Genomic DNA, 6,000 nt, shown 5'->3' on the forward strand with positions numbered 1-6,000 from the left:
TTCTAACTACCAGCCACCAACACTAAGCTACAAAATCTGGAATGGAAATTTATACTCTTGCTTTAGTAACAAATGATGAACCTTACCAAAATTACACAAAAGAAATCTAAGACTGCTTTCAAAAGGTGTAGTATAGCCATCAGTTCTAAGTGGTGGTGATTATTGCAAAGTTGTTGAGATATAGAAGGAGCTAGAATTGATTCTGTCTCATTAGAGAAACAAAGGCATATCTCTATTGACAACTTTCTTTCTTTACTAAGTTTGAGTTCGGCTCGTTTGATTATCGATCTCGTTTATTGAGTTCGATCTCGACTTGATAACTAACTGAGTTCGAGTTTGGCTCGATAAGATTTTTTTTTATATTATTTAATACATACATAATGTGTTTATGCTATTATTTGTATATATTTAATGTCTCACAATGTTTTAATTTTCTGGACTCGATTTTCTAAAAATTGAGTTTTTTTATTTTTCATGTTTTTTTTATTTTTAGTGAATTATTTTAAAATTTTAAGCAATTTTTTTACTCTTTTAGATGCACCTTACTTATATGTATTTAAAAAGTAAAATATATGTAAAAAAAATATTTTAAAAAATTAATAAATACACAAGAATACCAAAAATGTACTGAATTTTCATATAATTTTTGTATCTTTTGGTGTTTAGTGAATTTTTTAAAGATTTTTTTCACAAATATTTTAATTTAAGTGTATTTATGTTTGGCGTATCTAAAAATTAAACAAAAATTGCTTAAAATATTAAAAAAATCACTGAAAATAAAAAAAATATATGAAAAATAAGAAAATTTAATTTTCTGAAAAGCGAGTTTTTTTATTTTTCATGTTTTTTTATTTTTAGTGAATTATTTTAAAATTTTAAGTAATTTTTTTACTCTTTTAGATGCACCTTACTTATATGTATTTAAAAAGTAAAATATATGTAAAAAAAATATTTTAAAAAATTAATAAATACACAAGAATACCAAAAATGTATTGAATTTTCATATCATTTTTGTATCTTTTGGTGTTTAGTGAATTTTTTAAAGATTTTTTTCACAAATATTTTAATTGAAGTGTATTTATGTTCGGTGTATCTAAAAATTAAACAAAAATGGCTTAAAATATTAAAAAAATTACTGAAAATAAAAAAAATATATGAAAAATAAAAAAATTTAATTTTCTGAAAAGTGAGTTTAGAAAACTCAAATCAAACAAACTGATTATTTTGGTAAAATATTGACTTTCTTTTTAGTATGTTTATATATATTGTATTTATAATCCTATAATCAAAATTTCAATTATAACTTTAGTCTCATACGCAAGACTGAATTTATAATTTTTTTGGCTCGTTAAGATTCGTGAACAAACTCCGGCTTGGTTCATTAATTTTTTATTGAGCTTGACCTCGAGTTTGAGCTCGTTAAAATCTTAACAAACAAACCCAAACATACTAAAGCTCAGCTCAGCTCAACTCGTTTGCAACCCTAATTGGGACACATCATCTACGACCAGGTGTAACGCCCTAACCCTTCACATGTCATCGATATTGTCCACTTTGGGCCATGCTCATACGAATTTGTTCTTCCTAGTGGGTCACCCATCCCAGAACTATTCCAGCCTAAGCGTGCTTAACTAAGGAGTTCTGTTAGGGATTTCACCACCCGGGAAAAGGCATCGGTGCTATATAAGGATCCAGGTTTTTACTTTTATAACCCAAGAACTCTCCCTCCATTCCCAATGTGGGACACTGGGATTTCAATCCACCACCTTTAGGGCTGCACGTCCCCGTGCAGTAGCCTGCCAGCTCACAAGCCCGCCCACATGCACCAAGAGACGCCAGGGGTCCACAATCGGTACTCTAGAAAGTTGGCTCTGATACCATTTGTAACACCCTAACCCTTTACATGTCATCAATATTGTCTGCTTTGGGCCATGCTTGCACGGATTTGTTCTTCCCAGTGGGTCACCCATCCCAGAACTACTCCAGCCTAAGCACACTTAATTGGGGAGTTCTGTTAGGGATTTCACCACCCGGGAAATGGCCTCGGTGCTATATAAAGGTTCAGGTTTTTACTTTTATAGCTCAGGAACTCTCCCTCCATTCCCGATGTGGGACACCAGGACCTTACACCAGGGATGGCATCGGCTTGCTGGCCCACTGATCTCACCCGGCCTAGTCTTATTTTTTTAGGATTTGGGAATATAATTTTAGCCCATAGGATCAGGCTAAGCCAACATTTTCAACCTAATATATTAATGGGCTAAGCTTGGAATTTATATTTTCAACCTAGCCTGGTGTGACCCGCTATTAAGTTAATTCATTAATTAAGTATATTAAAATATATATATATATATATATATATATTCTTTATTAGGATCTAGACTTTATCTTTGTTGATTTATTGAAATTCACATTTGTGGTAAAATGCGATTGAATTTATTTAAAAAATCTTTCAATTTATATACAAATTTTTTCAATTTATAATGATGTCAATATATTTATTTAATAAATATAATGTGTGATTGAATTTAATTATGGAATGTTTGAATTTTTTATTTTTGACATATAACCCGATTGGTAGGCTTGGGATTTATAATTATTTTTTGGGTCGGACTTGAACAAATGTAGAGACCCGATGTTAGAACCAAACCGAATTTGATCAAACACAAATCCCTTATAATACTAGCCCAGCTTGACCCAGCCCAACAAATGCCCACCCCTATTGCCATCCTATATTAATTTGACATCCATTCATCCTGTAATATTTTCATAATAATAAACAAATATTACCACCATAGGATCATCACATCAAAAATAAAATTAAAAAAAATTCAAACCACAATCATTTTTTCTCTAAAAATATAGATTTATTTATATTGCAATAAAAATCATAATCAAAATTATAAAATATTCTACCACACTAACAAAGTTAAAGCAAAAAAAATTTAAAAGAAAATTATTCCAACTATACGTTCTAAAAAGCCATAATGATATTCATCTTCCAGAGAGACATTATCAAAACAAATTCAGTTCCCAAATTCACAACCTCACTTATATAAATATTCTCAGCTAGCATCCATAACTTGCGAAATCCGCATCCAAAAGATAAACATATAAAGGTAATTAAAACTATATTAAGTTAATATAAATTTGTTAATGAAATTAGTATTTGCGAAAGAAATATACCATAAATGGTGCATGCCAAGCAACATGAGCTCCAATAGCTTGTCCAATTGTTTTGAAAAGTCCATATGATCGGATCAAGCTCTCATTAGGTTTGACTGGCACTTAAACATATACCTCCCAATAGTCAGTTCTTCTCTTTTTACTTCTTTAGATGGGTCTGTGCTTTTAAGTACTCCAATTGCAACTGTTTCTGTTAGCCTAATGATATTTTTTAGAACAACTATATCTCTCACCTGTAAATCAAGATTTAACTACTTAAGTAATTATATATTTACAATAAATAAATAATATTTAAAAAATAAACTAGTACAAAGTGCTAGAGTGAAGATGATCACAACTGAAAGTGATATGCATTTCTTTAGTAGATAAGCAAGCCACGTGATTTAATCACTTGATTGGTTCACCATACTACAACAGATTATATAAAAGTAACAACCGTAAGTCTTTAGATAATATCAAACAATAGCTTAAAAAATCAATAACAACCAAAGGCACCAATCAATAACAATAAAAACCATGACCATTGTGAATATCAGGATCCCCTAAACTCAACAATGTAAATCAAATGTAATTGTGAAAAATAACAATCAACTAATTACTTTCAAACAAGATTATGAGGGAATCAGAAAGAGCTCATGCGTTAATAAATGATTGAGAGATGTCTTGTTGAAATTTCACAAGAAAATTATAAAATAAAAAAAAAGGGCACAAGTTTCATCATGTCATTATTTTTACTATGTAGCACATTTTGTCTAGATTTAAACAATGGAATTTAGGTTCACAATATTCATGCCTTGGTTAATTGTAAGACAAGTTTTGCATGCTATTCTAAAATAAAGCTGGAAGTAATGTGATATATATGATTAGCTCTTAGTGGGTACTTGAGTATGAGAGACATCTTGTATCGATGACAATGACCATACTTGATGTCGAGCTGCCACGTCAAAGAGAACTAGAAGCTGTTGTGACCTAACCAAATTTGAACTAATTAATTTTACAAACACGTACAGAAACAAAAGTATGTTTAATATATACATACATATATACATAGATATATGTATATATATATATATTGTGTAGGAAAACATTAATAAAAGTATATTTAATTCTTGTTACGAGATGCCAAGAGACAAAATGGGTCAGTATACAAGTATACTGGTATGAGTACAAGATGTGACACCCACATGTCCACCAGACATAAACAAAAGAACATTTGTTATGCGACAAGACAAGTAGTTCCATCGGCATCGAGATGAAGGGTAGTTTCCCGAGATACGGTGACATTTAGTTTGTTGTCCGTACACAACTAAATATAAATTGAATATATAAAAAAAATAATGAAAATAAAAAATAAATATGGTGGGTCAGCCTTGCATAAAAAAGTTAGTAAGAACACCATTCTGCAAAAAATAAAGTTAGTATAATTTAATCATAAGTAAATTACTGAAGAAGTACAAAAATACACCGCTTCATGCTTAAATCATTCGAATTGACAAAAACTCAAAAAATAAAAGTTGTACGGAATCAAATTTCCTAAAAGGCAATGCGAATGAATGTAGTATAAACTGAACATGTTAAGAGAAAAACTTGATAGAAGAACCTAGACGGAATTCAATCAAAAAATCTGAAGCTAAAAATAAAAAGAAGCTGCCCTAAGATGATTTTTTTCGAAAATGTTCAAAACACGAAAAGTGTTCAGAATAATGTTTTACTTTAGTTTATGCGAAATCAACAAAAATGAGCTCGTTTCGTGGGTTAAAACATCTAAAATCTGCATTGCTAAAATGAATAAAAACTATTATAATCAAGATTATCCGATTACAAGCTCTAGTCAATCTTTTTAGTACAAATTTAAAATATAAAAGTTGTTTAGAATTACGTATACATGCCTCTGCCCAAATTTCATAATTTGTTGAGGTCGCTTACTATTTTTCAAGATGTACAAATCAAAGCAATTCAAACTATACCAATAAATTCATATGAAATTCTTTGTATTTTAACTCCACCACTTCGGCCCTTCACTTCTGGCTTACACATATATCTCATGTGCCTCCCACCTAATATTGTGAAATTTGGGCAGGAATATATCTCAGAAGCTAAACTTGCACAGGAATATTGTCCCGAGTTTGACCCACACTCCTCCGGACGGTTAGCATATACATACGCGCATAAATCAAAGCACTCGTTTACTATTGAGAACGAGACAATAATATATATATACACAATCCCACATCTACTCATGAGAACAAATATAACAATGCCGAGCCTAAGGTACTTAAATAAATCTCATAGTCTTTACTTTTTTTTATACACTTTTTCTTACCAGCACTCAAATAAAACAACAATTCATGGAGACATGGTGGAGTATTCGGAATTTATCTATGGATTTTTAATCTATTTTAATTTCATATATTCATGAGCGTGATTACAACCATAAAATAAATACATATAAAACCCTAAACCTTACATACACAACTAACCAAAATAGTTGAAATCAATCCATTATCTAGATGCAAGTTCAATATCAAACCAACATTAAATAAATAAAAACAAAAGAATAAATATAAATCAAGAAAAGTGAGTTTTGTACTCACAATTATTTTTTTAAAAATCAAAAAAATACTTAAAAATTAATAAAATCACCAAAATAAAACTCTAACCTTTTTTTTTGTTTTCTATCCTCTTTCTCAAAATTTCCCCCGGCTCTTTCTCTCTCTCGGCTCTCTCTCTCTCTCTCTCTCTCTCTCTCTCTCTCTTGGCTTCCTCTTCCGCCCTCCCTTTTTTTGTGTTTTTTTTTTCACACAAGCGCAACCC

This window comes from Camellia sinensis, chromosome 1, assembly GCF_055761805.1.
Source record: "Camellia sinensis isolate YWXY chromosome 1, ASM5576180v1, whole genome shotgun sequence".
Lineage (NCBI taxonomy): Eukaryota > Viridiplantae > Streptophyta > Magnoliopsida > Ericales > Theaceae > Camellia > Camellia sinensis.